Genomic DNA, 7,091 nt, shown 5'->3' with positions numbered 1-7,091 from the left:
GCGAAACGTTGAGTGTATAATTAAATAATAACAACATTTTGGTGTTATAAGGTTGCTTATTTCTAGTATTTTCAAATAACCTGCAAATATACAATTAACAGACGGGACAATAGCGACATACACCATATCATCAAACAATATCAGTTAATGATGATCACTTTTTACAACACTACCATATCATCAAACTTACATAAAACAGCGTCTATCAAGAAAAATAACAATAATAACCCTTGTTTCATCGTTCATAAAGACAGCGTCTATCAACAAAATAAATACATAAATAACCCTTGTTTCACCGTTCTTAAAAACAGCGTCTATCAAGAAAAACAAATAAATAACCCTTGTTTCATCGTTCTTAAATACAGCGTCTATCAAGAAAATTAATAAATAACCCTTGTTTCATCGTTGATAAAGACAGCGTTTATCAAGAAAATTAATAAATAACCCTTGTTTCATCGTTGATAAAGACAGCGTTTATCAAGAAAATTAATAAATAACATTTATTTAAAAAGTTGGATGAATATAAAGGGCTTATTAAAAAAATATAAATATGTAGTTAGAAATTATCGTTGTTATTTAAATCAACTCAGTTGGCGGAATCAGTAATATCTGATATTAATACCAAAAGCACTTGAATTTATTGTTGTTTTTATGAAGCCAATAAATTTTCCCCTTTTTTTTTACTACCTACTACTTATCTTAAATGTTATTATGTCCAACAATATTTGTTTCCAAGGGAACCAGGATCTTTGATTTCGAGGAAAACTTTTTATGACGTAATACTGTGTGGAATAAAAGGCCGCCGCAGAAAGGCGTTTTAACTGTTCGAAATATACTTTGCTCCTCCCCTGTGTGGGAGACTTTCCTGTCATGTCTCTTTTTTAATTCGTCCCGTTTTCTCGCGCTCCTAACAAGTTGTGTCTCGGTTCCAACATTTGTTCACATCCAGCGTAGATGGGGAATAAATACACGTACTCCACTAGCTCTTAATAAGTGATATTCTGATATATTTTTCCTAAAACTTTATAACGTACACTCGTATTTCAAAGACATGATGGGTAAACTGACGTTGTGCATGAGTTTTTTCTCGTGCTCCAACTTTTTACTTCTGATGCTGTTCACTATGGTCAACTGCAAGGTAAGAAGAATCCAAATTCAATACCACTAGATTTCTACATAACAAGTGATTGCGACTGTTACTCCTATCACCACCTTCACTTCTCACTGACGATGTCTTAGTAGGATCGACGTTTCGGTGTATCCTGGCAGTATAAGATGTACCGTAACGTTGTTCCTGAGCTAATTCACAGTCTTGTTTGTTTCCCTTTCAATGTAAAATAATACCGCAGGGAATGGAACCCCGGATTTTAACCTTGAAAGTCCGGAACTTATCAAGTCCCCCGATGGGTCTGCGAAGAAAAAGTTTTTATAGTTTACTGTATTGAAACAAAACTATCTTTTTTTCTAGAGCACAGACGCACAACCGGCTGAGCTCTGTCCACTGCGAGGTATCGAACTCCGGGTTTTAGCATTGTAAGTTCGCAAACTTTCTGTTGAACCACTGGGGGCCAAACTATCGTTTTATTTACCATGACAACAGTAATTGCTGACACTAACATTCAATGCAAGTTTTTTTTCTTGTATTTTAACCCACGCACCTAGACAGATTGCTAACCTGATACGTCGCAAATTGTCATGATGCGAATGAGGTAGCTATTAACTAGCGCTCGCTGCAACGCTTACTGTCTACGGGGACGTGTTTGCTTCCCTGTAACATGTTATCCTGATTTCAACGAGGGATAACAAACATACGGATTCATTAGCTCCTAAACTGTAACTGAAGGAGTATAATTGAAACCTGAATCTTTTACAAGAAAGAAACCTATACATTTCAAGGTTTTGCAAAACGCCAAAAACTATAGGAGAGAGAGAGAGAGACCCCTCAAATCCGTATGAACTCAGAAGTTTCTACAAAAACCCGTCAACTGAAAGGAGATACAGACTTTCTCTCAGTGTGGTCGCAGAACATTCTTAAAGCTTCCATTCTACTCAAGTTATTTTCATAATCGTGGCATATAATTCACGAATCCTCACTCAAGACATGTATCCTACAAATCCACATTCAAGTCATATAATTCACGAATCCTCACTCAAGTCATGATATCCATGAATCCTTACTCAAGTCAGGTGGTCAGTTTAAAATGATATCTACATAAATCAGACAAGTAAAAATCAGTAACTAGCTTGTTTCTAATACAGATTTCTTCATGGATGTTTTTATTTTCTGGAACTTTCGTTTCGTATTATAGTCTTTTTATGTACGTGTCTTCATTACCCTTTCATATTACTTGAAATAATTCGAATTTTCATCCTTCCCGTTTTTTTTAAATTTCCACCTATGTTCTGTATGAAACTACCAGTGTCGCTGAGCTTACGATCTTTCTACTTCATGTCCTTCACAAAGTAGTAAAATGTCCCTATTCTCTGTTTTAACATTCAACAATGGAAATGTTATTTTAAACAGACAAACGACCACACTGCTCATTTCCGCCTACACGCGTGCACAACAGAGCAAGAACATTTTTAACATTAGGATGCCCATAAATCTTAATCTTGCTGTTTGAATTTATATTTGAACGTCTAACATTCAAGGTTTCATTCCGTTGAAAAATGTGTTTGTTTTTAAGCGCAAAGCTACGCAATGATTTATCTATACTCTGCCCAGCGCAGGTATCAAAACCCAATTTTTAGCGTTATAAGCCCCAGATTTGCTGCTCAGCCACCTAGAGATCTGAATACTGCAGATTTAAAGACATTTAGTGGGATATCGAATTATTTTCTAATTTTCGTGCAACATAATTAAGTATTTATGTTTGACATAATTCTTCGTTTTATTTCATATATATGTTTTGATAAAATCTTTTAACGAATTTTATTTTTCTGTTGAATTAAAGCGTCTTCTAAAAGAAATTAACGCTTTCCAACAATGTTCTAGATTCAACAAGAAATTAACACTTTCCAACAATGTTCTGGATCCATCAAGATATTAACACTATCCAACAATGTTCTAGATTCAACAAGAAATTAACACTTTCCAACAATGTTCTGGATCCATCAAGAAATTAACACTTTCCAACAATGTTCTGGATCCATCAAGAAATTAACACTTTCCAACAATGTTCTGGATCCATCAAGAAATTAACACTATCCAACAATGTTCTGGATCCATCAAGAAATTAACACTATCCAACAATGTTCTGGATCCAATAGTAAATTAATATTTCCCACTCAATGTTCTGGATTGAAACAAGAAACTATGCTTTCCTCATCATAAAATAACACAATAACGTGTGTAGCAATTAGATATCAACAACAGTAAACGAAACAAATTGTTATAAGTCTTGATATGGCAGCGTACTAAAAACCTATTTTCGACGCATACATGTGTTCATCTTCAGTTTCATGTAGTTTTTCCAATATCTTCATTTACTGTGTTTTTTGTGTTGTTGTTATCTAATGTTTCCTTACTTAGTGTTTTGGATTGAACAAGAAAATAACACCTTCCTATACAAATACAGTTTTCTGAATCTAACAAGATTCTTCTTTTGTCTTTTCTCGCCAATTCGCAGAAGTTCCGGATGTGAGTACGTCTGGTGAGCTAGCTTACTTGGAAGGCCTCTCTGGGAATAACATCGCTAACTTCTTCGAGTCTGTTCCACCAGGTAAGGAAGTTTACTGAACAAAACTAAAGTCACAAGCTGATCATCTCAAATCCCTAAATGAAACAAAAATCATAGATAAGTTGTAAGCCTAAATTAACTTTAAAAAAAAAAAAGTTGATACGACTATCGAATCAGTTATAAGTTAGTTTTTGTAATAATGGTGGCATCTATAACCAATCTTTATAACGCTTAATAAATTACGTGTAATTCACAATATAATTATTTTAGTTTTACAGTGAATTTTTATAGTTCTGTTTGAACATTGTTTTAAATAATTCTCTCAGACCGATTAAAATCTTGACTGAAATTGTTTCACAATATATTTGGTTGGGAAAATATTAATAACAGCATAGCTGTTTTTAACATTTTAAAGTTACCTGTTGTGTTAAAAACAGCTCGCTAGAACTGCAAACCAAATAAGGATTAAAACTAAAATTATTTAACAATACCTATTGAATATATATAATAAACTTTAATATTGTTTTACTTTTCCAGGTGGATTCTTTATATGAGAATTAGGTATTAAACAGTTTAAATTGGATATAAACAGACAAAACAGTTTTTTTTTTTTGTTCTTCTGCCAAATATGCAAATATTTGTGTTTCTACAAACCCAAAAGTTTTCGGTTCAAATAACTTAAGAACACTAAGGTTCTAAAGCGTAGCTTCCAAAGTTTTAATAAACTAAAAATATTTACAATAAAAAATAAGTAACACATTTAAGTAAAATGTCATGGTTCGAAAACAACAATAAATTATTTTTCATAATTGAGGCTTGAATAAAACGCTATTGTTTGAAAACTACAATAAATTATCTTTCATAATTGAGGCTTGAATAAAACGCTATTGTTTGAAAACTACAATAAATTATCTTTCATTATTGAGGCTTGAATAAAACGCTATTGTTTGAAAACTACAATAAATTATTTTTCACAATTGAGGCTTGAGTAAAACGCTATTGTTTGAAAACTACATTAAATTATTTTTCATTATTGAGGATTAGATAAAACGTCGTTATCGAGAATTATACGTTATCAGCCGAATGGGGGAGGGCCTACGATAAATTCTGGTGAACTCAGCCAGAGAGTTTTATTGGCAGTAATTATTTCCATGCCTGGTACGTACTTGTCTCAATAAAGATGAATTACTCTCAACAGGAATGAAAGAAAAGAGAAATTCCTCACTGCAGAAAATTCTCAGCCTTTTGAGAAAAATAGCCTACCATCGTCAACAGCCTGTCCACATCATTGGAAAACACATGAGATTTGGGATAAGTAAGAAGTAGAAGTCTTACAGAAAGCGGGGAACAGGAACAGATTGGTTTAAACTTTAAGAATATTCCGGAGACACTTTCTTGAGCTTTGCTTTAGTTGTAGTTTTTAATGTATTGTTAGTTAATTGAAAATGTAATTGTAAATTAGATTTAGGAGTAATAAGTATAGCTATAATAAAAATGGATGTTTCTGTGAACCTATACTTACTTTTAACAGCATCAACTAATTAGATTTGAAGAATAAATAAGACACATGGTCACTTGTGGGGAAAAAATCAAACTGAAAGTTTCTTAGAAAAAATTACAATTTAATTTTTAAAACCTTATGAGGACAATTTGTGTTATCATTTGAAATAACGGATTGTCGTACATCGCCGAAGTGAATCTATGATGAGACAGAAAAACAATTGATTAAAATATATAAGAACATGTAACGAGCCTAATAAAACATAAGATACTTTGTATATATTAGCTCAGTTAGTGTCTATATATGTTATGTCAAATTGCAAACTTAAGTTGACTTTTGGTTTTAGTTATTGAGATGTTAATTGTATTTATTCCTATAAATAAATAGTTGTATTAATAGAGAGAATATTAACTATGTCGATTTATTTACAAATAATAATATATGTGAAACCCAGTAAATCATCAATTCTCATTAATTTATAGCAGTTTTAGGGGTATTTCAACCCTCATCAGCAACCCTAGACAAGGGCAAATCAAAAGAATAATAGTATACGTCATACAGCGGTGAGGTGGGTATTTTTGTTTCGAGTTGTCTTATTTTAAACAGTTGGCCAGATGTATAATTCAGAAGAAGAAGTTGGTAGCATCATACGACATATATCCTACATATATTACTCTCGAAATAAGGTCAGAAACAAAGAGACCTTTACTCTCGAAATAAAGTTAGAAACAAAGAGACCTTTACTCTCGAAATAAAGTTAGAAACAAAGAGACCTTTACTCTCGAAATAAAGTTAGAAACAAAGAGACCTTTACTCTCGAAATAATTAAAACAAAACACTTTCTTTGTAAATTTCAACCTACGATTCGCCATTGTGATTTTACCTAAACTACTACAAAAACTGACCTCACCATTTAGCCTACGTGCAATTCAGGTTGAAAATTACATTTCTGAGTCTATCAATATGTTGAGTTTTTTATATTAACGTTCTAATTCAAAAGAGACTTTAATATGAATGACATAGTCTTGAAAACAGTGCATTGAAACGAATTACAGTCTGTAAAATATTGAAAACTTTATATATTTTCTTAGTTAATTGAACACAAAAACTAAAATTCCATCACTGGGCATCTGATTCAAGTTCTTCTTTTTCATATTAATCCATTCATTATCTTCAACTATAAATAATTCTACATCTCGCGTTCTATTCCTTGAAATTTAAATAACTTTTTAGGTTTCTAACGTGAGTAGCCATATTTATATTAAGTGCTTTATTTGGACTATCACCAAGTTATTTTAGTTTTAATACACAAGTTTATGTTATTATTATTTTATTTAAACTTATTAGGCACAAATATAATTTGTGATTAACTTTTACAAAATGTTGACAAAGCCATACACTACTGGCCTGTATTTCGTTGATAAGCAGCTATACTATGGTCAATAGGCAAAATTTGTTTCGTTGTTAGGCTATTTATTGCTGGACGAAACAAATCTAGTTGTTAGGCCAATAATCAGTTAGGTAAAATCAATTTTGCTGATAGACGACTACGTTACTGGTCAGTTGGGCAATAATAATTTCGTCGATAGGTGACTGACTACCCTGCTGGTCAGCTGTGCGAAAGGAGTTTCGAAGATACATGCTTTGTCTCTAGCTGGGTAGAAAGAATTTCATTAATAGCTACCAGTCGGGTGCATAAAATGAATTTTGTTGGGTTAGACGGAATAGTCGAAAACAATTTCAAAAGGTAAAACTAAAAAGAAGAAATTACGTTTTAAACTACTCGAATTTGTTTCAGCATCGTTCTGTTAAGAATTTCTGAAAATCAAACAGTTTATGAGATACAACATAAGCTTATTTCTCACTAGTAAACAGCGTAGTTTTATAAGAGAAAAACCATATTATTTATC

The 7,091-nt window shown here is 32.3% G+C and overlaps 1 long non-coding RNA gene across 1 annotated transcript; it reads left to right on the top strand.

Moving 5' to 3' along the window:
• The first annotated feature begins 693 nt into the window (after positions 1 to 693).
• Positions 694 to 5,529, top strand: LOC106468743. The gene is made up of 3 exons (XR_001291400.2): positions 694 to 1,138; positions 3,630 to 3,722; positions 4,879 to 5,529. It is a non-coding gene; the product is annotated as an uncharacterized LOC106468743 (long non-coding RNA).
• The last annotated feature ends 1,562 nt before the right edge of the window (positions 5,530 to 7,091 follow it).

The sequence above is a fragment of the Limulus polyphemus genome, unplaced genomic scaffold (assembly GCF_000517525.1).
Source record: "Limulus polyphemus unplaced genomic scaffold, Limulus_polyphemus-2.1.2 Scaffold3140, whole genome shotgun sequence".
NCBI classification, from domain to species: domain Eukaryota; kingdom Metazoa; phylum Arthropoda; class Merostomata; order Xiphosura; family Limulidae; genus Limulus; species Limulus polyphemus.
The sequence above is the reverse complement of the archived record's forward strand: the minus strand, read 5'-3'. Positions and strand labels throughout refer to the sequence as shown.